General features: G+C 42.3%; 1 pseudogene; it reads right to left on the bottom strand.

Annotated features, from left to right (window-relative positions):
* The window catches only part of LOC132869694 (sodium- and chloride-dependent GABA transporter 2-like), a 41,231-nt pseudogene extending 32,559 nt beyond the window's left edge, over positions 1 to 8,672 (bottom strand).
* Positions 8,673 to 27,959: the final 19,287 nt, after the last annotated feature.

Here is a 27,959-nt window from a genome sequence, read left to right as displayed (position 1 = left end):
GAGGGGGTCCCCGTGGCGTTGGTAGTCCCAGAGAAGGCGGAGCTGGGGCCGAAGGTAAAAAAGATAACATCTCAGACCACTCCTGTCCCTTGTGGAGACCACCTCTCGCCGACCCAACTCACGGAGGTAGCCAAGTTGCAGAAGGAATTTTCCAATGTGTTCTTGCCCCTTCCGGGTCGTACCCACCTCATAGAACACCACATTGAAACGCCCCCAGGGGTGGTAGTGCATAGCCGCCCTTACCGCTTGCCCGAACACAAGAAAAAGGTGGTTCGGGACGAACTCAAGGCCATGCTTGAAATGGGCATAATCGAGGAGTCCCACAGTGACTGGAGCAGCCCAGTGGTCCTGGTTCCCAAGACTGATGGGTCAGTCCGGTTCTGTGTGGACTATAGAAAGGTCAACGCGGTGTCTAAATTTGACGCGTACCCAATGCCTCGCATTGATGAGTTGCTTGATCAGTTAGGCGCTGCTCGCTTTTATTCGACACTGGATCTAACCAAGGGATATTGGCCTTGACTCCTCTATCCCGAGAGAAAACAGACTTTTCCACACCGTTTGGTTTACACCAATCTGTCAGACTCCCCTTTGGGTTGTTTGGGGTGCCCGCTATGTTCCAGTGGCTTATGGACAGAGTCCTGACTGCAACATTTGCAAAACTTTTACAAAGGTACTTAAAATGTCTGACACACAGACTTTTTGTAGTTCTAAATAGACCGTTAGGCCTAGTTTGGATGAAATTACACTATTAAAATGATCACTGAATGATTTGTTTTTCTGAATCTTTACTATTTTGTTGTTCGCTAGAATACCATTTTGCGATTTCACACTTAAGCAAATGCTTGAAAACTCCGGATCTCCTTCCTTCATGGTGGCTACCATTTTTTTGTGCCGCACAGCACATGCGCAGAGCTGATTCGACAGGGCTTTCCACAAGCGCCGGCTGCCGGCCATACAGCCGACTACACAATTAAGTCCAGCCGGCTACTTTAATGACTTATTTTTGTAGCCCACAGGCTAAATATTAATTTTTGATTTTAATAAAATTGTTTATCTAACGGACTGACAATAATGCCAAACTAAACCGCGCTCATTTAAGTTGTGATTTGCGCTGTTTGTACCGATAATAACCACAAATTCACCGCCGACTTCATTGATCAAGGGAGAGTAACTCATCCGCGGCCCCGACATGCGGTGTGTGCGTGCACACTCGGCGGAGGCAGTAGTGTGTCGGAGGCGACATCAGAGGGAACAGAAGCAGAGAACGCTTATTTTGTCTCCGGTAAACCAGTCTTCTCTCGTTCAATTACGTGCTGGCATCAAAAGACACCGTTGGTTGTAAATGAAACCAAACTGAGTCGTTGGAGTGTATTTGCATACACAAATGGAGAAATGTTCGCGGAGTGTTTAATTGTGTAGCCACCACTGCAGACCGTTGTCGTTGTTAATTCATAGCATGCTCAGTTGCGTGAATGTGTCATGCACCGAAAATAAGAGATTTACAAGCCAGGAACGCCTCATGATGCAATACGCAAGAAAAGAAAGATGATTTACTGCCATTTTACTTTGTATTTGAGTAAAGTGAATAAATAAATGGTCTGTGGAAAATACATTTAATCCTGGGAACTGCGTGCACAGGAGTTTATTATTAGTGATGCAGTGCCATGCATTGCAAACTATTGACTCCCATATAGGGAGTCAATAGTTTGCAGTGCAAAGCACAGCAAACTCTTGTTCTTCCGTTTTTCATCTTCCATACAAATTTCGATTTAGAATAACCCAATAACCATACATCGCACACAGACAAACAATACATCAAAACGTGCGGCTTGATCGGACTCGCTATGCTATTACTTTGCTCAGCATTTTACGATTTTTTTTCGCGACATAGTCGCGAAAAAATCACACAAAATTTCCCATTCATTTTCTATGGAATTAAATGAAAAAAAAAAATCGCACATTTTCAATGTTTTTCAAACATCCGCTGCTCTGGCATGCTTTCACCTAGAGACATGATTCAAACTTTAAAACGGAGACAAACTTCTACTGTGTGGATCTGGCATTCAACTTTTTTGCTAGGTTCTATACTTTTTGATCAGTCACAGATCAAACACCATGATCAATTCTGGAGAAATTCAGACTTTATAATGGGTGTCTATGGCGTTACACTTCAGTGGAACTCGTTAAGTTAGAGTGTAGAGAGCTTGAAAAAGTAGCTCAAACTTTCTCATTTAAACTGTGTTTTCAGCCACAAATTTCACTCTACACACAATTTTCTCAAAAGTTGTAGTCACACTTGTCTTGATTCACACAATGTGTCTACCTGAGCGATAGGACTTACAGTTTTTGAATGAGAAGCCTGAAAGTAACAAGAGGACAGGCGCGCTGCCCCATAGACTCCCATTATAAACCTGGCAACACTTTTACTGCAAAATCAGAAATGTCACTTGTTTTTAACGCGCTCTATTGTCCACATTTTTTACACTAGGGACAAAAAAATTACATCAATGTGTTCATGGGAGCCTTGTAGCATTCAATGTGAAAGAATTTTGTGAATATCTCCTTTCGTTTCTGTGTAAATCACCGTTGTTCGAGGAGAGGGAACTCTGAGAAAAAGCACTCTTTGCTTGTCATATTGTGTCTCTGCCCTGCACCTGAGCACCGTTACCAAGGCGCCGAGCTCCACTCAGGGAGCAAAGAGGGGAGGGGCTGCTCTCTGTCTCTCAAACACACACAAGCTCAGAGCATCGGAGCCTCATAGCCTGCAATAGCAGCTGCTACGTGCACTGCATCACTTTCACGATTTCCCACAGGGGAATTGTCATCTGTAGTTGTGTGTTTACCCCCCGGCTGGCTACTTATTTGTCATGGCTGGCTAATATGAGCCTTAGTGGAAAGCCCTGGGAATATGGAATCAATTTTGTGCCAAACTGTTCATACAATACTTTTGAAATATCAAACAAACGACAAATCAAAAAACAAAAAAAGTCAATTTTTTTTAGACTGGCAAACAAATTCTGTGTAATCGTGCAAAATATCAGTCTATTACTCTTCAGAAACCTTTTATTTTTGATTCACGTCTTTCAGTTTTGTTTGACGTAATTTATTTTGGTTGCGATTCCAGCTTTCTCGTTTGCGCTCCCTGACTTTTTACTTGCAGTTTTGGCACAAACTTCACGTGTGGGTGGGCTGTCCAGGAATGCATTCCCATTGGCTAACTTGTGTTTGACTGACAGCTACGCTCAGCCATTCCCTACTCGGATTCTGGCAGACTGTTTGACGAGTGACCGATCCATTGACGGTAAACAAGGATCGAGTGGACTTCAGTGGCGACTATGATATTGAATTTACACTTTGTTGAATTAATTTAATATCATAGTCACCACTGAAGTCCACTCGATCCTTGTTTACCATCAATGGATCGGTCACTCTTCAAGCAGTCCGCCAAAATCCAAGTAGGAAATGGCCGCAACAGCCTCCAGGGAATGGCTGAGCGTAGCTGTCAGTCAAACACAAGTTACCCAATGGGAATGCATTCCTGGACAGCCCACCCACACGTGAAGTTTGTGCCAAAACTGCAAGCAAAAAGTCCGGGAGCGCAAACGAGTAAGCTGGAATCGCAACCAAAATAAATTACGTCAAACAAAACTGAGAAAGACGCGGAACAAAAATAAAAGGTTTCTGAAGAGTAATAGACTGATATTTTGCACGATTACACAAATAATTTGTTTGCCAGTCTAAAAAAATGCACTTTTCTTTGTTTTTTTGTATTTTGATTTGTCGTTTTTGTTTGACATTTCAAAAGTATTGTTTGAACATTTTGGCACAAAATTGATTCCATATGGGAATGCGTAAATGTCAAGTTCAATTTTAGATTTACGAACCCGAAAAAAAAATGTCGAAAAACCGGCGTAAAAAAAAAAATTTCAACCGCACAAACGGCACTCACCCGGCCGGTGGACCGGAAACAGAACATTTTTTAATAATGGCCTAACTATTCAGACGTCATCAGCCCGCTAACCGACCTCAATATAAAGGGGGCTCCAGATCCGGTCCAGTGGATGGAGCAATGCCAACAGGCCTTCTCTGAGGTAAAAGCTGCACTGTGTGGGGGCCACTTTTACACTCCCCTGACTTCTCTCTCCCCTTTATTTTGCAGACTGATGCATCGGACAGGGGGCTGGGGGCCGTTTTGTCCCAGGAGGTGGAGGGTGAGGAGCGCCCGGTGCTGTACATCAGCCGAAAGCTGTCGATGCGCGAAAGCAAGTACAGCACAATTGAAAAGGAGTGTCTCGCTATCAAGTGGGCAGTCCTTGCCCTCCAATACTACCTGCTGGGGCGCCCCTTCACTCTCTGTTCGGACCACGCGCCCCTCCAGTGGCTCCACCCCATGAAGGATGCCAATGCGTGGCTCACCCGTTGGTATCTCGCTCTCCAGCCATTTAAGTTCGAAGTGATCCACAGGCCGGGGGCACAGATGGTGGTGGCAGACTTCCTGTCTCGTCGGGGGGGGGAGTCAGCTTCAGGCCAGATGACTCCCTGGCCTGAGTCAGGCGGTGGGGGTATGTGGCAGCGGGGGCATGGCCAAGCAGCAGTCTGTGAATGGAGGGCGGGGTCGGGGAAGGTAAGTGGCTAGGTCATTACACCTGATGTCAATTTGTGTGTGTGTGTTTGTTGCAGGGATGGAGTATAAAGGGGGGGAGAGGAGAGATTATTCGCTCCCCGACCACAACACGTGTGTGAGTGAGTGAGTGAACAAGTGAAGGAAGAAAGAAAGAAAGAAAGAAAGAAAGAAAGAAAGAAAGAAAGAAAGAAAGAAAGAAAGAGCTCAATAAAGTGTGTGTGTGAACACGAACTCTCGCCTGCCGTGCTTCTGTGCTCCACCCACATTGGGGATTACTACATATATTTAATTCCAAAGGTGAAGATATATACACAAGAGTGACAACAGATACAGGCAAACAATCTAAATCGGCAGGCTAAATCCAAATCGAGAAACAAGCAAAGGGTCAGGCGAGGTGCAAACAGGATATCAGAAGCAGAGTGAAAATGGGAATGAGGAACAGGACCAACAATCAGGAAACCAGGAACTCAAACTCGGGTAGAAAGGCTCGGTAATGCGTATTGACGTAGCATAAAACTTTGTACTGATACTGCATCTGAACAGTCCTTATGTAGGTGCACATATAGCTCCTTAATTATGTTCAGGTGCGCGTCATTAACAGTGTGCATGCTAGAGTCCATTAGACACATGCACAGCTCGGGGTGCACCTTCAGGTGCACATGCCACAGCGCGCAGGACTGACAGAAATTTAGATGAGTGTCTTGCATGCACAATTTTCACAGCACGGCCAGCAAGTGTCTGCTATGCCTACTTCTAACAGGTTTGGATATGCAATAAAAGTTATTTTTAACATCCCATTTAGCTTAGATTAATTTGTTAATACTTGACTACTTTCTTGGCCTGATACTTCCCACTTTTTACTTTTTATACTTCCAGAGATCTAGCTCTGTGTATATTTGTCTATATTTCAATATAATTCCCAGTACATTTCCACCCCTTTGTAGGTATGTTTCTGTAGAATACACAACACACCTAACATATTTTATGTTGGATTGTATTACCTTTTCAATCATCTCACCTGTAGCAATTGTTGTATTTGTTGTAACTGCCCAATGCTGTTAAAGTGCTCAGACAGACAGCATAAGAGAAGAAGACTTGCGTTCCTGCATCCATCCATACCTCGGAAAGTTCAGAGGAATGAGAACTCAAGTAACCTAGAATTTACTACTCCTAAATGTAATTCAAGACACTTCACTGTGGAAAAACATTTGAAGTAACATCATTAATAGTAACCAAAAAAGTCAAATTACTAAACTGGTAAGATAGAACTAAAATTTCTTGCACTGGTTTAAACTTTTCACAGAACAATCAACATTAGATAAACTTACCGAGGCTATTAAAAACAAAAGATAATTATATCTGAATGACAATCACCCTAGTTTTATTACATTACACTACTGCATGCCTACTTCCAGTAACTCATTTTCCTGTAATATGTTCTGTGGTAAAACAGGCCAAATCGCCAGGTCCAGGTCCACAAAAAAAAAAAACTGGCTCCACCACAAATAGCACTTTAGTGCAAGGTGTTTTATTTACAGTGCACCCAACATACAGGCAAACATGCAAAAGTTGCCAAGAGCAGTGAAAAGGTATATTGTAGGTTATATAATACAAAAAAACTTAATAAATTACAAATAATAATAATAAAGACGTAGGAGAAATAGTACTTCCACAAAATATGGAACTTTTAGAGCCACAGTCTACATTACCCTTGCTGTCCCCTCTCACTCTCCCATACACTGAATGAGGATCCCCTTTTAGGCCCTAAGCCCCTCCCCTGGGTCATACCAACCCTACACATTAATCAATTATTGTCACAAAAGGCATAATGGATTACATGTGCAGCAATAATCACACATTCATATAAACACTGCACATTACCATAAAAACTATTGCACTTTTGCCCATCTAGCATGTATAAATAATACATTCACTGAACCCCCCCCCCCCCCCAGTATAGTCCAATCCCACGATGCATTGCGCAGGCCAGACACTACTAAAGTAGCCCCAAGTTTGAACTGCTTGGTTTGGCTCTCATTTCCCTGCATTGGAATTACGCGGACCATTCAAACAACCCACCAAACACAGAAACGCCACCAACAGACACGCCAAACACAAAATACAAGAAGACAAAGAGCGTTCAAAGATAAGTACAAACACAACATTCAACAATGACCATTTTATCGCGTGTGGCATAGCAAATTGTTTAAAAGTACGAACCACTAAAGATGAAGCCAATATGTATGTGCACGTATGTTACTCTCTGCTACTAACTTTAGGTGTGCACCCCCGCTGTCGTAGCCATAATATTATTGTTTAATGAAAGTAGTTTGCTGCATTTTTGTTTCCCTTATTGTGCTCAACCACTTTTATCTTTAACCATTTCATGGAAAAAACTGTTACATTCCTGTTTTTTTTTTTTCACTTTTGCACCTCATTTTAAAGACACACCAACTTCATTGCCACTTTGCCCAGGAAAACCAATTGCACTGTCTTACCATCTCACATAATATCAGTATGTCACTGACAACCACTGAGTCAGTGGGTAAACTCAGGGTCAGTTAGAAATCCACATGTATTGCTTTAGTGAGCTCAACCCCATTTACGCTTGATTGTTTCATTCATGTTGAATATCAGGATTATACTATGTGGATATGGATTATAGATATCATACAATATGTAGGTTCATTTGATCATTTGAACTTTAGAAAGTCTGAGATAACATGCAAAATTGCAATGTTTAATGTTGCAGGTCATTCTTGCATAACACATGCAAAAATGAGGAACAAACACGGGAAGGTGGAGGTTGAATGTTTTAAGCTGATTTTCATATAACACATAGCACAACAATCAGTTTTTAATCTGGAAATGGATTGACAACAAATGTAAATATGTGGGAAAATGTATTCATGACAGTCTAAACTTGACCATTATTCAGACTATAGATTATATTCAAGCTAATTATATATAAAATCAATGAGATCAACATACTGTATTTATTTTAAACAAATTTAATTTCTAAAAAAATACCACAATGATGACACAGCAAATATTTAAGCAGATAAAACAAACAATGAACTGGTATGTTCTTTTGCCCTTTTGAACACTTTGTTGTTCGTCTTCCCATGGGGAACCCTCATTTTCTAACAGATGGGGAAACTGGAGCAGAGGTCAAATTGCACAGCAGGACACTCCAGAGAGATGAAATAATGTTTTCATGCAGGGTGACCAGCTTTAGGGTACAATAAACACCTGACCATTCCTCTCCAGCATACAAGTGAAAGAAAAAAGTCTGTAGTCTTTTTTCCTGAGAAGGCCTTAGAAGAACTCCGCTTCATTTGTGGTTAAGGAGCAAAAACCAGTCCATAGTCAGACAAAAGAAGTGACTGGTACACTTCAAGTAAGTACCTTTTTGTGAGCTGAGCCTTTTCTTATTATAAAAACGTTATAGATACTTTCTGACTATAGCAGCTTTGTAGAATATAAGTAGAAATGAGGTTTGGTTTTTTAACACCTATACAACATAGTAGGACACATCTGATGGACAGCAGGTTTAAAAATCATGTTATATGAGTGAAGGTGAATACCTGTGGGTCTGCCAGATGTCCCACATCAGGGTAAAGATAGAAGTGGACGCCTTGTGATGCCCCTGGCAAAGTAATCCCTCTAATGAGCAGAATCAGTAGCATAACATACGGGAAGGTCGCAGTGAAGTGAACAACCTGGGAAGTCACAGTTAAATAGGAGCATGAAAGCTCATGTTCAGGCATGGATTTCCCATTGTCTTAACTCACTGGTCCCCCCCATTAATAGCAACACAACAATATAGGGAAAGATTCCCTTTTCAACAGTATGGCTAAGGTTTTCTTTTTTGTACAGATATTCAACCCCATCATCTTCAGCTTACTTTGCCAGTTGACTTGACACCCTTCCAAATGCAGAAATAGCAAATGATCAAGGCAAGAAGCAGGCAGAGGGCCATGTCCCAGTGCAGCTCTCCAATCTCATCGATACCTGAGGAAATCCACAAGACTCTTCTCCTGAACATGCACGAAAGGGAAATTGTAAAGTCCAAATGGGGTAGAGTTTGCATGAAAAGCCTTTTTTTTTTTTTTGGAAAAGCCAATTTATGAGAAATTATACTCAAGAGCTCTTAAAGAGGTAAAAGCTCTTGGGAAACTGCAACATGCAATTAATGAGGCCAGTAAAAGCAAACAAGTAGCCCTAATTAAGTATTCAGGGCTTTCCCCAGAAAAATATATCAGAGTGGTGCTATTGATGCTGGGCACAGAGGGCCCCTAAGGCTGCTAGGGAGGTCCGGGGGAATGCTCCCCTGGAAAATTTTGACATTAGAGACTTCAAACGGTGCATTCTGGTGGCATCTAGGGCTGATTTAGGCACAATTCAACATTATTAAATTTGTTGTTTTTTACCTTGTCAAATATGCAAGGAGCAAAATTTAAACGGCAAAATTAGATTTGAAATGAAAACACTTCATAGCATGGCTCATCATTTTCCAGTACTAGGATGCCAGGAAAAGAAGGTCAAATCATGCAACACCGTCGTCTAGCGATTAGTGCATAGATCATGGCTAGGGTATGGTTGCAAATGGCAGTCAGTGCATGCAGTGAAACCCTTTAGTTTCACTTCTGTATTGAGTACCAGGATAGTCTAGACCAGGGCTATTCATTCAGTTCGTAATGAGGGCCAGTTCATGAAAAGTATCCCAAATGAGAAGCCGGAGAAACACCACTTGAAATGAGTAATCACATTAAGAGCTACAGATACAGTAAATTACAACAACATTGGAGTTCTTTTATCCATCCATCCATCCATCCATCCATCCATCCATCCAGTGGTGCTTGAAAGTTTATGAACCCTTTAGAATTTTCTATATTTTTGCATAATTATGACCTAAATCATAATCAGATTTTCACACAAGTCCTAAAAGTAGATAAAGAGAACCCAGTTAAACAAACGAGACAACAATATTATATTTGGTCATTTATTTATTGAGGAAAATGATCCAATATTACATATCTGTGAGTGGCAAAAATGTGAACCTTTGCTTTCAGTATCTGGTGTGACCCCCTTGTGCAGCAATAACTGCAACTAAATGTTTCCAGTAATGGTTGATCAGTCCAGCACACCGGCTTGGAGGAATTTTAGCCCATTCCTCCATACAGAACAGCTTCAACCAATGGCGTAGATTTATATAGGGATGGTAGGGACATATCACAATATTTGGGGAATACAAAATAGTCCCTACCAATATTTACCATTTTATTTTAATATAGCGAAAATCTACATTTATTAATGTAATATTTCAATATACTACACAGTGGTAGCATTAATTTAAATGTTTTGTTTATGAGAGGTTCCGAGATGTATTCGGAGCTATGATGACCCATGCCGCTATTTCATTGGCTGCAACAGAGCGATGGTCATCAGTGGTGCCAGTCAGGTAGCCTCATGCGAAAGCAGAGGTCCATGTGCTGTGGTGCTGAAAGCGGCAACGCATCTGGCTCATAATGGCCCGAAACTGTATAAATTTGTAATTCTGAATTTGACCACTGTTCTACTTTATAAGCTTAAGAGACAACAATGCATTGCCACCAAAAAAGAAACGGGACATTAGAAGTTATTTCACCACCGCGACAGTAAGTATAGTGCGCCCAGAAGTTTGATATTTAGCTGTGTCACACAACACAATTATTGCAGCATTCAGTGAAGGCTTAGCTAAGTGTTATATTTCCTCCTCCCCTCCCGTGTCTTTTTGGAGTGCTAGTTTTAACTGTCTGTAGTAGCCAACAGAATAAAGCCCTGGCAGATACATGCAATAAACACGGGAAGTCATGGAAAGTCATGGAAAGATGCTGATAGCTCCCGTTTTAATTAGTTAGTGCTAGTGTAGCCTGGTGGCTATAAAGCTTGCCAGTTGTTGTCGCTAATTAATGAAAACTCTGTGCATGAAATTAGACAACAGAAGACAGATGCAAGCCTTGTGCAGGTTAAGAATCTGTGCTTTTGTCACTATAGTTTTCTTTTTGTCCAGTTTGAACTCAGTCATAGCATAATTTCTTTTCACCTGAGCTAAATACTCTTTCTAGCCACAGAGGTGCTCGGAGAGCTTGAGTGTTTGAACAAATCCCTGCAGAATCATTCCCAAACAATTGCCGGCATGCAGACTGCAGTTCTATATGTAAGCTCAACTATTCAGGAGAAAAGGACTGAGGAAAAGTTTGCAGAATTGTTTGAGAAGGCAGTGCAGATGGTGGATACTTTAGGGATTGAGGCTATTGAAATTCCTCACCAAAGAAAACCCCCTAGGAGATATATTGGTCAGGCTAGTCATCATCAGCCAAAGACAGTAGAGTTCTGCAGGATTGAGTTTTTCAAGGTCTTGGACTGTTTGGATATGCAGTTCAAAGACAGATTCAACCAACCTGATCTGGAGAAATTCAAACAGGTTGAGGATGTGCTCCTCACCAGTAGGCTTAATGACACTATTGGAGAGTATCCAGAGATTGACAGGGAGAGTCTGAGGATTCAGTTTCCCATGTTTCTCAACAAGCATGCACTGAAATCAAGTGGAGAAGCTGCAGATATCCTGAGAGGGATGCCCAGTGAAGTATGTGGCCCGTTTGATGAGGTGGAGAAACTTGTTAGGCTGTTGTTAGTTATCCCTGTGGCATCAGCGGAAGCTGAAAGAAGCTTCAGTGCTTTGAAAAGGCTAAAAACCTGGCTGAGGTCGACAATGACCCAGCAGCGCCTTAACAACGTCAGCGTATGCCATGTGCATCAAACAGCACTTGACCTCATTGATTTGAAAGAAATTGGGCAGCAGTTTGTGTCTGCTAATGACAGACGGAGGCATGTGTTTGGTGTATTTAAATAACATTACAGACATATTCATACCCCTGTAAAAATCTGCAGATTACACTGCATTTAGATGGGTGTAAAAGTTCTAAGCATTTGTTTACATATTTAGTTTTGCCAGTTGATAAACACAGATGCACATAAGCATGCAACAAACACTGCAATAATACAGAGATTTTTATTTATTTATTTTTATATAGTGCAAGATATTATTTATTTGTTCTTTTCTGGATATTTTTCTCTTAAATGCACAATATCCCAATGTAGAGATTGCATCATTTACCTGAAGTGCAAGAAGTTATTTCTTTGTTCTTATCTGGATTTGTGTTTGCTGTATAATACAGAAGATCCCAATAATCTCATCTCATCTCATTATCTCTAGCCGCTTTATCCTTCTACAGGGTCGCAGGCAAGCTGGAGCCTATCCCAGCTGACTACGGGCGAAAGGCGGGGTAGACCCTGGACAAGTCGCCAGGTCATCACAGGGCTGACACATAGACACAGACAACCATTCACACTCACATTCACACCTACGGTCAATTTAGAGTCACCAGTTAACCTAACCTGCATGTCTTTGGACTGTGGGGGAAACCGGAGCACCCGGAGGAAACCCATGCAGACACGGGGAGAACATGCAAACTCCACACAGAAAGGCCGTCGCTGGCCACGGGGCTCCAACCCGGACCTTCTTGCTGTGAGGCGACAGTGCTAACCACTACACCACCATGCCACCCATGATCCCAATAATAGTTATTTATTTTGATCTTACCTGGAATGTTTTTCTCTTAACTGCATTAGAGGACAAAATGCAAAATGTATGCTAAATTTGGAAAAGGAATAAGTAAAGTGTTCTTGAACTGTTCCACTGAGTACGAGTGTGGTTGTGTACACGTGATGTATGATCAAGTTATGGGTGGATGGGGGGGGGGGGGAGTAAGTTGTAATGTCCCTACCAAAGCTTAGACCAAACCTACGCCCTTGGCTTCAACTCTGGGATATTGGTGGGTTTCCTCACATGAACTGCTTGCTTCAGGTCCTTCCACAATATTTCGATTGGATTGAGGTCAGAACTTTGACTTGGCTATTCCAAAACATTAACTTTATTCTTTTTTAACCATTCTTTGGGAGAACGACTTGTGTGCTTAGGGTTGTTGTCTTGCTGCATGACCCACCTTCTCTTGAGATTCAGTTCATGGACAGATGTCCTAACATTTTCTTTTAGAATTCACTGGTATTGTGCCGTCTTCGGTATAACTTTCAATACACTGACAGCCAGCTAAACTCTTCCCAAACATCAAAGACTCTGAAGACCGTTCTCGCTGTCCACAGGTTTATTGACGTACTGGAAAGTGTGAAACTGGAACATACAAAGATTGCCTAATCAGTGCTAAGTCTGGTAATCTCAAACTAAATACTGCATGAATAAACATTTACGTTTGTAGAACATGGAATGTCACCATCATTTAACTCAAATACTATGCTATGCTAAGTTTGTGCATAGTGTTACCTCATACAACCTGTGAGCTTAGCAATCGTGCTACTTAATACAACCTGCGAGCTAGCAATCAACATGATCTACCGTTAGCAAATCTCCACCTAAATGGCACAAACTCAAACTAAGGAAGCATAACTGTCAAAAATAAGAAGTAAAATACAACCCCGATTCCAAAAAAGTTGGGACAAAGTACAAATTGTAAATAAAAACGGAATGCAATAATGTGGAAGTTTCAAAATTCCATATTTTATTCAGAATAGAACATAGATGACATATCAAATGTTTAAACTGAGAAAATGTATCATTTAAAGAGAAAAATTAGGTGATTTTAAATTTCATGACAACAACACATCTCAAAAAAGTTGGGACAAGGCCATGTTTACCACTGTGAGACATCCCCTTTTCTCTTTACAACAGTCTGTAAACGTCTGGGGACTGAGGAGACAAGTTGCTCAAGTTGAGTGATAGGAATGTTAACCCATTCTTGTCTAATGTAGGATTCTAGCTGCTCAACTGTCTTAGGTCTTTTTTTTTTCGTATCTTCCGTTTCATGATGCGCCAAATGTTTTCTATGGGTGAAAGATCTGGACTGCAGGCTGGCCAGTTCAGTACCCGGACCCTTCTTCTACGCAGCCATGATGCTGTAATTGATGCAGTATGTGGTTTGGCATTGTCATGTTGGAAAATGCAAGGTCTTCCCTGAAATAGATATCGTCTGGATGGGAGCATATGTTGCTCTAGAACCTGGATATACCTTTCAGCATTGATGGTGTCTTTCCAGATGTGTAAGCTGCCCATGCCACACGCACTAATGCAACCCCATACCATCAGAGATGCAGGCTTCTGAACTGAGCGCTGATAACAACTTGGGTCGTCCTTCTCCTCTTTAGTCCAAATGACACGGCGTCCCTGATTTCCATAAAGAACTTCAAATTTTGATTCGTCTGACCACAGAACAGTTTTCCACTTTGCCACAGTCCATTTTAAATGAGCCTTGGCCCAGAGAAGACATCTGCGCTTCTGGATCATGTTTAGATACGGCTTCTTCTTTGAACTATAGAGTTTTAGCTGGCAACGGCGGATGGCACGGTGAATTGTGTTCACAGATAATGTTCTCTGGAAATATTCCTGAGCCCATTTTGTGATTTTCAATACAGAAGCATGCCTGTATGTGATGCAGTGCCGTCTAAGGGCCCGAAGATCACGGGCACCCAGTATGGTTTTCCGGCCTTGACCCTTACGCACAGAGATTCTTCCAGATTCTCTCAATCTTTTGATGATATTATGCACTGTAGATGATGATATGTTCAAACTCTTTGCAATTTTACACTGTCGAACTCCTTTCTGATATTGCTCCACTATTTGTCGGTGCAGAATTAGGGGGATTGGTGATCCTCTTCCCATCTTTACTTCTGAGAGCCGCTGCCACTCCAAGATGCTCTTTTTATACCCAGTCATGTTAATGACGTATTGCCAATTGACCTAATGAGTTGCAATTTGGTCCTCCAGCTGTTCCTTTTTTGTACCTTTAACTTTTCCAGCCTCTTATTGCCCCTGTCCCAACTTTTTTGAGATGTGTTGCTGTCATGAAATTTCAAATGAGCCAATATTTGGCATGAAATTTCAAAATGTCTCACTTTCGACATTTGATATGTTGTCTATGTTCTATTGTGAATACAATATCAGTTTTTGAGATTTGTAAATTATTGCATTCTGTTTTTATTTACAATTTGTACTTTGTCCCAACTTTTTTGGAATCGGGGTTGTAGATACATACCAACGATGCTACCTTTGGCGTTAAAGAATGAACAATACGGCTGCACATTATAGAACAGGAGGACGTTCATGAAACACGTTAACTTCTCATGTTTGCCTTACATTTCCTGACTACGGAAGCTGCATCAGCCAAAATAGCGCATGGTTAATCAGAGTCCATATACTGAATGGAGATAAACATGAGAATTCTTGTACCTATATAGGAACATCACAAATGAAATTTAGTACTTATATAGTGTTGTAAATAAGGTCTAAATAAAAAAGTATTTTTAAGTAAGCTTCAACCTATTTATCTTTTTAACTTTTCATATCAAAACAAACATCTTTATCTTTTTAACTCTCTGTATCAAAACACTCCCCGCCTAAACAGTCCATTACTACTTTTACTTATTATCTGGCGGCAAAAGGAGTACTAGTTCATTCACTGGCCTGAGGAAAAAGGAAGTCCCTTCTGGTTTGATGACCTTCACTTCGACCTGATGCACTTTCTTATCTTTGCTTGGGAAAGTCTGCGTCACCAGTCCAAGAGGCCATTCGTTTCTCTGTACTTGGCTATTCTTGAGCAGAACAACACTTCCTGACTGAATGTTGGGGTGCGAGGACTACCATTTCTTGTGGGTCTGAAGGGTAGGGAGGAACCGCTTCCTCCAGCGGTCCCAGAAGGTGTTGGACAGGTGTTGAACCTGTCGCCACTGGGACTTGTAGAGGTCTGCTGCCACAAACTCACCAGCAGGAGCAGGAACGATGATTGACTTCTGCATGAGCAGAGCAGCTGGTGTGAGTATGAAGGAGTCGTCAGGGTCGGTTGTCACGGGAACAAGGGGCCTGGCGTTGATGATCGCCGCCACATCTGCCATGAAGGTCACGAGTACTTCATGAGTGAGCTTGTCTTTCAGCTTGAAGAACATGGAGTCTAGAATTCTCCTGGCGAGGCCAATCATTCTTTCCCAAGTTCCGCCCCAATGGGATGCATGTGGAGGATTAAATGTCCATGTACAGCCTTGGTTTGAAAGGTAGGTTTTCACGGCCGTGCTATCAATGTTTGAAGGTATCTTCAATTCCTTGCAGGCACCTACGAAGTTAGTGCCGCGGTCTGAGCGCAGGTGCTTGACTGGCCCACGTACAGCGAGGAAACGCCGCAGTGCATTAATGAAGCTGGACGTGTCTAGGGATTCTATTACTTCAATGTGCACAGCTCTTATGCTCATGCACGTAAAGATAACTGCCCACCTTTTGCTTTGAGCAAAACCACCTCTTGTCTTGAGTGAGGACACGTTCCAGGGCCCAAACACGTCGAGCCCGACACTAGTGAATGGGGGGTCTGTTGACAGACGATCAGCTGGCAGGTCAGCCATTCTCTGGACACTAAGTGGAGCTCTGAGCCGTGTGCAGATTACGCACTTGTGGATGCTGCTGCTCACTTTTCTCTTCATGCCGACTATCCAAAGGCCAGCTGCACGTACCGCCCCTTCCGTATAGTGGCGGCTTTGATGGTGAGTTTTCTCATGGTGGTGTCTTATGAATAATGTTGACCAGGGATAATCAAGGGAGTCTTTTCACTCTGCTTCAGGCTGGAATTATGCAGACGGCCTCCGACTCTTAGAAGGCCCTCTGAGTCGACAAAGATATCCAGATTCCGGAGAAGACTTGTTTTTGGTATCTTCTCTTGCTTTTGGATGCACTTCATCTCTTGGCTGTAAACTTCCTGCTGAACTGCTTGGATAATCACAGCTGAAGCTTTGCTGCACTCTTCAACAGTGAATTTGGCCTTGCAGTAATGCCAGCCTTTACATGAGTTCTTTCCTTCTGGTTTTTTTTTAAATGGCGGGCTATGTGAATGGTGCAAGTGACTGCTCGTGTAAGCGACTTCCAAGTAGAAAATTTGGCAAAGCGCTGGGAATCAAGCTGTCTGGGTGAGGCTGCGGTGCTTAAGGCAGACACTAGAGGCCAGATGTCTGGGTCTGTGGCAGGGTCAACAAGGTCATACATGCTTTCTGAGACACTGGGCTCTGCTCTGGACAGGAATTCCGGACCACTCAACCAGTTGGTGTCTTTCAGGTGACCAGCATGTACAGACCGTGTTGCGTGATCTGCAGGGTTCTCGTGAGTTGGCACGTGGTGCCACTGATCTGGACAAGAAGATCTTCGGATGCGCGACACTCTGTTGCTGACATAGATGTAGAAGCGTCTGGTCTCGTTGTAAACATAGCCCAAGACCACCTTGCTATCTGAGAAGTAGGTTACAGCATCGAGGGGAAGATCTAGTTCTGCTGAGATTAGGTCTGCCAACTCAACGGCAAGCACTGCTGCACAGAGTTCAAGTCTTGGCACTGTGTGCTCAGGGCGAGGAGCGAGCTTGGCTTTTCCCATTACAAATCCAATCTGCCTGTTCCCATCAGCGTCTGTGACTTTCAGGTAGGACACTGCAGCAATGGCTTTAACAGACGCGTCACAGAAAATACACAATTCTCTTCTCACAGCTGTCGATGATGACGTTTCAGTGTAGCACCTGGGAATTGAAAGCTCAGACAGCTTAGACAGGGAAGCTCTCCACGACATCCAGGCGTCCTCCATGGCTTGAGGTAGCGGGGCATCCCAGTCACCATTCTCCGCAGTGAGTTCCCACAGGATAGCTTTCCCTTGGATAGTGACAGGCGCGACAAACCCAAGCGGGTCATAGAGGCTATTAATAGTGGACAAGATGCCCCGTCGGGTGTACGGCTTTATCTCTTCGGAGACGCTGAACACGAAGCAGTCTGTCTGGAGGTTTCAAGTGAGTCCAAGGCTGCGCTGCAGTGGCACTGTGTCTGCGTCGAGGTCGAGGTCTTTGAGGTCACTTGTGTGATCGCTGGTTGGAAACGCATCCATCACCTCTTTGTTGTTGGCTGTGATCTTGTGCAGTCTCAGATTCGACTTGGAGAGTACATCCTGTGTGTTTCTTAGTAGGCTGATGGCAGCTTCGACAGTGGGCAGGGACTTTAGCCTATCGTCAACATAGAAGTCACGCATCACAAAGTCTTTTACATCTGGGTCGACGTGCAGCTCGCTGGCTTGGACGGACTTGTGAAGGCCATGGATAGCCACTGCTGGTGAGGGGCTGTTGCCAAAGACATGGACCCTCATTCGATAGTCCACTATGGCCTTGGAGAGATCATTGTCTTGGAACCAAAGGAAGCGTAAGAAGTTGCGATCTTCTTCGCTGACCAGGAAACAATAGAACATCTGTTCTATGTCGGCTGTGAAGGCGATAGCTTCTTTTCTGAAGCGAATCAATACTCCCAGCAGCGTGTTGTTTAGATCAGGCCCAGTTAATAGCACATCGTTGAGTGACACACCATTGTATTGAGTGCTGGAATCGAACACCACACGTATTTTCTTGGGTTTCTTTGGATGGTACACTCCAAATGTTGGCAAGTACCATCGTTCCTCATTCTCGCTGAGAGGTGGCGCTAACTCGGCATGGCCATTCTTTAGCATCTTGTCCATGAAGCTGAGAAAGTGATCTTTCATTTCTGGCTTCTTCTCAAGGTTGCGTTTTAGAGATAGGAGGCGCTTCATCGCTTGTGACCTGTTGTCTGTGAGCCGTGGGCATGGACTCTTAAAGGGCAATGGCACCACCCAGCTGCCATTAGAGTTTTTACGTAGCCCTTCATCCATTATCTTCATGAATGTGGCGTCTTGAATGGAAGGAGCCACCTGGTTGTCATCCTTGGTCCGCCTGAACACGGTACACCCCAGGTGGTCAACTTTGCAGGGAAACTGGTCATCACGACATGTCAGAGGATGATTTGTTGCCTGTACATCACTGAGTCTCTCCTTAACATGAAACACGTTGGGACATGGAGCAAAGAGAGTGGGACGTTTCACATCTGTGATGTTCGTGTGGAATGTGTGGATTGTCAGCGGTTTGTGGACATTACCTAAGCACACATTACCAACAATGACCCAGCCCAAGTCCAATTTCTGTGCGTAGGGCTGGTTGTGAGAGCCATTGACCTGTTTACGAACCTTATGCAGTCTGATAATGTCTCGACCTAGAAGAAGCATAATGGGAGCTTGCGGGTCAATGTCAGAAATGAGGTGTGCGACTGACCTTAGATGAGGATGATGGAGAGCCACTTCGGGAGTAGGAATTTCTTCTCTGTTATTCGGAATATCATTGCACTCGATGAGGCTTGGCAATGGGATGTGGAGAGTTCCGTCCAAAGATTCCACTTCATAGCCGCTGGCTCTCCTGCCTGTAGATTCCTTCACTCCAGCACATGTTCTCAGAGTGTACGGAGCAGTTGGGCTTTCATCGCTGAACATTTCGAAGAACTGAGAGCGAACCAGTGACCTATTGCTCTGCTCGTCCAATATTGTGTACAGCTTCACTGCCTTTTCTCTGTGGCCAGCTGGATACACTCTAACGAGACAAATCTTGGAGCAAGAGCGGTCTGATAACTCACCGCTGCAGACTTCTGTACATTTGTTCGTGACCTGTGATGGTGGCGAAATTTCTCTCTCCTCCCCGCCGTGCTCAGGAGCGGGGGCTGCCTCTTGGATCCACGGTGCGGGTCCAGGGTGAAGTGCTGTGTTGTGTTTTTCACTTTTACACTCGTCACACTGTACGTTGACCTTGCAGTTCTTTGCTATGTGAGATGAAGAAGAGCAACATTTAAAGCACACGTTGTTTTCCCTGAGAAGTGTTTTGCACTCCTCGATGGGCTTTTGTCTGAATGCCCGACACTTGCGCAGAGGATGAGGCTTTTTGTGTAACAGACATAGCTTGCTATAGTCATCTGATCTTGTTGGGGGCTCCCCAGTGTCAGATGTCATTACAGGAGACACCTCCATTTTGTGGATGGCAACAGGGACCTTGGCAGGCTTCCAAGGGGCTTTCTCAGTCTTGGCAGTGGTGTCCGAGAGCGTGATGAAGTTGAAACTTGGATCACTCATCATGCGAGCCTGTTGGGTGACAAAATCAACGAAATAGGCAAAGGGAGGATAAGGCACCCGTTTCTGCTGCTTGTAGTTCGCACCAGCTGATATCCACTTCTCCTGGAGGCAAGGCGGGAGCTTCTGAACTATTGGATTGATGCCTCTCGCCGTATCCAAGAAGGAGAGACCAGGCAGGTTGCCCTCTGCTTTAGCAGACTGAAGCTCCATTAGTAGATCGCCCAGTTTCGTTAGCTTGACTCCATCTCACCTGGTTATCTTAGGAAAGCTGTTGATGCGTTTGAACAGGGCATTTTCTATAGCTTTAGCAGATCCGTATGTGAGCTCGAGCCTGTCCCATGCCATAGCCAGTCCTGCTTCTGGGCGATGAATGTGTATTGCCCTTATCTGTTCAACTTGTTCTGCTGACTCTTTTCCAAGCCACTTAAGCAAAAGGTCCAGTTCCTCACTTGGCGTCAGATTTAAGTCACTGGTTGCCGCTTGGAAAGAACGTCTCCATGCTCTGTATGTTTGAGGTTTGTCGTTAAACTGGAGCAATCCTGTAGCTACCAGCTCATGGCGGGCAAGATATCTTACAAAGTCATTCATGAGTGAGCGTTCACTATTGCAGTTTGGTGATATAGGATCATGTGGAAGGTGTGAGCTACTATTATTATTATTTGGCTGGATAGTATGACATGAAGGATGCTCATGGTAATGTGCAGGCGTGAACTGGTGCACCGGAGTGGCATGCTCATCCTTGATCCCAACGTGTGGGGCACGAAACACTCTGCCACACCTATTGACTGGATCATGGGCGCCTCCATCCACACCTCCACAAGGCTGCTGGCAGGTAAGGTTAGGTGAAGCAGGGTTATTTTGTTGTGGCACAAAAGGTTTGGCGTCAGCTTTAAGATGTGGGGGCAGTGGCACAGACCCCATAATTGTGTCACCATTATTACTCAACTGCCGTTCTGGCTCCCTTTCTCTCAGTTGATCAATCACATATTGTTCTGTGCACTTTGAGGCCACCAAGGGAACAGAGTCTGTGTTCAGGTCATGACTGTGTGACTCACTACTGAGTGACTCACTGGCATCTACAGAAGCTTCTAGTACTTCTGCTTCAACAATGGCAGCAGCTGCTTCTTTTTTGTGCTTAAGTACCTCCATAGATGCTTCCAACCTAGCTTTTTCTAACTTCAAATTCATCTCTTCTTCAGCATAGACCAGACGTGCTTTAGCTGCTTCGGCTTTTGCTCTTGCTTTGGCTGCTGCTGACCCCGTTGATGATGCACTGGATCATATGGAGCACCGCACCTGGGAGCGTGTCCTTAGCGATACATTGTGGAGGCATTCGTCTGAAATAGCTAGCTCCGCGGCGTCCTTGGTCCGTACAGCGCGCTAATCCTTTCTCGCTCATCTTCTAATGGTTGCGGACAACGAGTTGTTAGCCTGTACTGCGTTTTCTTGTTTGCTTGATAGCTGTTGTTTCACTGTGCCGTCTTCGGTATAACTTTCAATACACTGACAGCCAGCTAAACTCTTCCCAAACATCAAAGACTCTGAAGACCATTCTCGCTCGCTGTCCACAGGTTTATTGACGTACTGGAAAGTGTGAAACTGGAACATACAAAGATTGCCTAATCAGTGCTAAGTCTGGTAATCTCAAACTAAATACCGCATGAATAAACATTTACGTTTATAGAACATGGAATGTCACAATCATTTAACTCAAATACTATGCTATGCTAAGTTTGTGCATAGTGTTACCTCATACAACCTGTGAGCTTAGCAATCGCGCTACTTAATACAACCTGCGAGCTAGCAATCAACATGTTCTACCGTGAGCAAATCTCCACCTAAATGGCACAAAATCAAACTAAGGAAGCATAACTGTCAAAAATAAGAAGTAAAACAGATACATACCAACGATGCTACCTTTGGCATTAAAGAATGAACAATACGGCTGCACATTATACAACAGGAGGACGTTCATGAAACACGTTAATTTCTCATCATGTTTGCCTTACATTTCCTGACTACGGAAGCTGCATCAGCCAAAATAGCGCATGGTTAATCAGAGTCCATATACTGAATGGAGATAAACATGAGAATTCTTGTACCTATATAGGAACATCACAAATGAAATGTAGTACTTATATAGTGTTGTAAATAAGGTCTAAATAATAAAGTATTTTTAAGTAAGCTTCAACCTATTTATCTTTTTAACTTTTCATATCAAAACAAACATTTATCTTTTTAACTCTCTATATCAAAACAGGTATAATTCAGAATTCATTGTTCCATCAATGATGGCAAGCTGTCCTGGCCCAGATGCAGCAAAACAGGCCCAAACCATGATACTATCACCACCATGTTTCACAGATGGGATAAGGTTCTTATACTGGAATGCAGTGTATTCCTTTCTCCAAACATAACACTTGTCATTGAAACCAAAAAGTTCTATTTTGGTCTTATCCATCCACAAAACATTTTTCCAATAGCCTTCTGGCTTCTCCACGTGATCTTTAGCAAACTGCAGATGAGCAGTAATGTTCTTTTTGGAGAGCAGTGGCTTTCTCCTTGCAACCCTGCCATGCACACCATTGTTATTCAGTGTTCTCCTGAAGGTGGACTCATGAACATTAATATTAGCCAATGTGATAGAGGCCTTCAGTTGCTTAGAAGTTACCCTGGGGTCTTTTTTGACCTCGCCAACTATTACACGCCTTGCTCTTGGAGTGATCTTTGTTGGTCGACCACTCCTGGGGAGGGTAACAATGGTCTTGAATTTCCTCCATTTGTACACAATCTGTCTGACTGTGGATTGGTGGAGTCCAAACTCTTTAGAGATGGTTTTGTAACCTTTACCAGCCTGATGAGCATCAACAACACATTTTCTGAGGTCCTCAGAAATCTCCTTTGTTCGTGCCATGATACACTTCCACAAACATGTGTTGTGAAGATCAGACTTTGATAGATCCCTGTTCTTTAAATAAAACAGGGTGCCCACTCACACCTGATTGTCATCCCATTGATTGAAAACACCTGACTCAAATTTCACCTTCAAATTAACTGCTAATCCTAATGTTGATCTAAAACATTTTAAAACTGATCGTGTGGTGGTCTAGTGGTTAGGATTCGGCGCTCTCACCGCCGCTGGTGTAGTGGTATTTTTATTAATCATATGTAATTCTAACCTTTGAATATCCTATATACTCCTGTTTCTGACGCGTTTTAGCGAAACGTGGACTTGTCTTGTCTGGGAAGCATGAAATTAGTTCAACAGCGAGCTAACCCGCTCTTTACTTCATTTGTCGTCATAATATTTAAAATAAATATAATATTTTGAATAATTGTTCAGTCTCTATAGTCTCTCTGTCTCTTTCTCAGTCAACATTGAGATAAGACTCCCAGACTGTTACAGATAGCTATAATATAAACAAATAACTCATGCAAGCATGGCAGGCAAGGACAGCCACAGAAATCTGCAATGGGCAGAGAAAATCATTATTTTTGGCACTTTCTCACAATAATAAATTTAATAAGTAATCTCTTTATATTACTAGGTAAATTCCATATACATAAAGTCAAAATGTCCAAGACAGACAACCAATTCTCATTAATACTGTTAATTGAATTAAAAATGTATTTTCAGTCTCTGTCACATATCGAATCCAACAAAGAGTGCTTATCAGCTATTTAATTTTATTCAAATTACATTCAGTGAAATTGTTTGTCATTTCAATTTGCCCTGTTTTTTTATCTCCTTATCTTTCTTTAAACTTATTGCTACTTATGAGGCTAAGCTTAACCATGTTCCTCCTAATTTCGAACTATTGATATGAAATGCTTTGATTAATTGTTTGCTGAAGTTTTAAACCTCCATACTTTTGCCTTTAAAAACCACAGAGGATATGGAATGGATAGGCCTCTAATGTATTTAGTTAACCATAATTTTTTTCAGCAAGAAACAGAGTTAACAGAGTTAAGTTGTTTATGTTAAGCAGTACCTCTCTCTCTGGATGTCATCCTACAGTCTCTTCTTGAGCAAGGCGTGGCGAGACACTTTACACAAGATTTACGTAAGATTAATGAATTGATTGTTTCTTCTTTAATGTCACAGGTTCCTGCTCATCATTGCTGTTTTTCCATTAATGAAAATTAATGATCTCTGTTCTGTCTTTTTCCACGCACATGAGGAGATAGCGTTTGGACTCAAGGTTTCATTTGACTCTCCTGCTGTTTTTTTTTCAGCTGTAATTCATAACGCACTCTGTGACCTTCTCCCTCCCTCAGGACTCTGTGGTCTGTGTGTTCTGGTATCTGCTGAGTCACCAGAAATCTGCCAAGACACTGACACTTGCGCCTGCTCCAACATCTGGCGCATAAGGGCTTTAAGGTTTCCAGAACCAAGCTGCAATATTGTATGGACACTTAAGTATTTGAACTTTTGAAGTTTTGAACTTTCTCAAGGCTGTCATTCTAGACACAAAACGCCCTGCTGGGTCAGAAAATGGATCCCTGACTGCTCTTTATATGACAAGCTTCTCCGTTCCGCAATCTCTCATCACGATCCACTGCAACATCCTTTGACCTGGACTGACGCTATGGTGGTCGCTTATCACTCCCTCAAAAGCACCCTTTGTTCCACCCCTGGGTTACCTGCTCACTTCAAGCCCTTCCACCTCTATGCCTGTGAACACCAGGGCACAGCCTCTGGGGAGCATGAGGGGGGGAGATGCATCATTGTGCGTTTTTATCCAAAACATTAGACATTGTTGCTCAAGGCTTACTTGCGTGTCTGGGGGCTGTCTCCGCATGTGCTTTGATGGTTTGATGGTTGCAAAATTGACAGACCCATTAAATTAATTAATCAGTAATTTAATAGATAATTAAATTAACATATGACTATTTATTCTCTGTTCTACTAACAATCTCGAAATTCGTGTCACATCCTCTTTTGATAATGTAGGTCGCGCTCTCGCACGCCTCCTTAATTCTCGGGATGATACTTGGGATGACATTGATATTGTCTGTCTAAAAATCGTACATACTACTAGTATCAGGTCTGATCTCTTCCCTCCAGCCCTCTAGGGATCTTTGTTGGTGGTTTTTGTTCTAAACCCTCAGACGGTTCTTGTTTTATAATTTATACCTCTGTCTTTATTCTGTGTGTTCAATCAATATCAGCCTGATATTCTGTATGAGACATACGCTCTTCCTTTCTCATTTGATTTTTGTCATCTTGATTGTGGACAAATTCTCTAAATGGGTAGAAGTTTTTCCCTGTTCTCGAGAGAACACGAAGGCAGTTACTCGTTTTGATACCTAGTTATAATAATAATAATGATACATTTTATTTATAAGTGCCTTTCAAGGTACCTAAGAACACTGGACAGTAAAAAAGAAAAACAAACAATAAAAGCAGAACAATAAAATAACAATAAAATAATAAGAAATCAATAATAATTATTGTTATAGTTATGGGGTTTAAAATGCCATAGACTCAGACAAGGGTACCCGTTCTACCTCAAAAGTCACACACACACAAAAAAAAAGTCACACACCCCTTTCACGTGGGAGACAGGGGCTGGTGTGACTTTTTAAAGTAATGATTTGGACAATTGGGAAAACAATATAATGGGCCTGCAGACATAGTCGCCATTACTTTTGCTGCTGTTTTAACTGATCTTTTTCCACAGTGGATCCATGCCACTCAATTGAAGAAGGCTCCATAACAAAGTTGTGTTACAATAACAAGTTTGCTGCTATTAACGCTTTTTGTGTCCCTATCTAGTCTCCCTCTGGCCAGTTTTCTCTCTCTCTCTCTCTCTCTCTCTCTATTTCTGAGCTCTACACAGATTCGACTGAGAATCCTCAAGACGTTGTGAACAAAGAGGGGAAGAGATCTTGCGCCCCATTTGGAACCAATCATCCTCACTACAACCATGACAGTCCTCATCACGGGTTTCGTGACTTCATTGTTGCTCGGGGCAGGGTTACCCGCCCGAGCCTTCTGGACCACTTCATTGCTCGGAGCAGGGTTACCCGCTCGAGCTGGGCTTTGAGACAACATCTTCTGGACTAACTTCGCTAACTGGACTGCACAAGCGCACACCACATGAATGTGTTATGTCTTTTATCTGATGCCGTTTTCTACTATTATTACACATCTCCATGCTCTGAAACTCTGTATTCTTACAGGACTCTGTTCTCACTATAGGTCGATATGCCTTCTAATTTCATTTTTCACTGTTTTAGAACAAATTACTCTGAAGGAAGTAGCGTGTATCTGGGAATTAAGAGGTTTTGAGTTTCTCTAAGCTCCGGTGAGGTGGGACGAGGGCCGATCGGGCATACCTGCCCTCTGAGCACCAATATACGTCAAGAAGGGCAAAGATTAACTCAAGATTAATTCTCGATGTAATCACATATATGATCATGAGGTGATAATGATCAAATATGAGCCTAGGATTTGATAATAGTGATACTATTATCAAAGGGGGGGATTGTTAGGTTTATACAGAGGTGGAAAAACTGGATTGACAAAGTAAAAGTCCTGCTTAGGTTTTCCTTCTGCCTGTGCTCTCAACACAGGTGATTTCACCAATTAGCTCATCAACCTGGCTTAGGGGATGTGGTAATTAGGATCAGCTGGTTCATTGAATTGGCTGGAGCAAAAATGTGGCAGGGTTTTTACTTTCTGCATCCAGGTTTTTCCACCTCTGGGTTTACATAAGTATTATTCTTGACCAAGAAGGCAGTAATTTATTAAAATGGTGACAAAATTAAGGATTAATTTAAGGTTCAGTTAAAAATGACCTTCTGTCTCGGCTGGACATTGTTTGGGAACATTTTGTTTATTTTTTTATATGAATGTGTATTCATTCAGAGAGGTGTCTGAAAGATTCACCAAGGTCTGTTTTGGTGTCAGATCGACCCACACACACTCTGAAATGGTAGAATTAAGGTTCATGTTTATGTTAATTCATATTTAGTTGAAACTTAGGTTTATAGCTTCTTAAAAGCTTGAAATATACTATGGTAGTGATTTGGATCCCGTAATTAATGAATGCATTCCGTGATTAATGTTAGTTTTATAGTTTTAGATTAGTTTCATAATGACATTATAATTATAGTTAAGAGCTTATGATTCTAAGGGTTTTTAGTTTAAAAGCATTAACCTAATTTAGTTATGAGTTTAGTCCTGTTAGTTGTTTAATTGTTCTCTCTCTTTCAGACATATTCTCATTGTTCTTATGTTTAAGTTGTTCTTATTTTTGTTTATTTTCTTATAACATTCTTTGTTTTAGCATTATTAAAGACATATTGTTATTTATTTTGCTTATGTTGATGAAATCAAGATGTAATTTACTGACTTAACACACATTCATGTGTTCAGAAATTGTTAAATTATTAGATCCTTTCTGTGCAAACTAATATCTTTGACCTTCTCTGAATAGACTCCGTAGACTAGACATTCTGTGTTTAGACATTCCATGCTCTAACCATAATATTGACCATAAGCCGAGACTCTGATATCTATCTGTACCTTACTGTCATCAGAAATATGTTATTATATTATGATTGATTCAAGATCATTACCCACTTCTACATAGACGCACACCCATTACACACACACACACACACACACACACACACACAAATGAAGACAAAACATAAACACAGAGATACTATAAGATGTTTCCAAGAATGTTTCCATTTTGACGAAGTGACTGTGCGAATAAACTGGCATGTGAACTCTCTGGTGTTCCCCTGTCTGTTTCTATCGACCTGTTTCATTCGTCCTCGGATCCGAGGGGGGCCCACAAAGGAATCGGGGTCTCTGACTGGGGTTGAGCCCCAACATTCACATACTTTTGCCACTCACAAATATGTAATATTGGATCATTTTCCTCAATAAATAAATGACCAAGTATAATATTTTTGTCTTGTTTGTTTAACTGGGTCCGCTTTATCTACTTTTAGGACTTGTGTGAACATCTGGTGATGTTTTAGGTCATATTTATGCAGAAATAGAGAAAATTCTGAAGAGTTCACAAACGTTCAAGCACCACTGTGTAAATATAGACAGTATATTAGTATTTTGCAACTGCATAACAACATCAGTGCACTGTATTGTTTTTAAGACAAAGGCCCAAGTCTTTCTACATTCAAATGGCATGTTAGGAAATCAATCTTGGTGAGCCATATCACATTTAGAATTTCACTCATTTAACTCAGACTGAATTACACACAACTGTA

This window comes from Neoarius graeffei, chromosome 2 (genome assembly GCF_027579695.1).
Source record: "Neoarius graeffei isolate fNeoGra1 chromosome 2, fNeoGra1.pri, whole genome shotgun sequence".
Classification (NCBI taxonomy): domain Eukaryota; kingdom Metazoa; phylum Chordata; class Actinopteri; order Siluriformes; family Ariidae; genus Neoarius; species Neoarius graeffei.
Note: the sequence above shows the minus strand (reverse complement) of the source record. Positions and strands in the feature narration are given on the sequence as shown.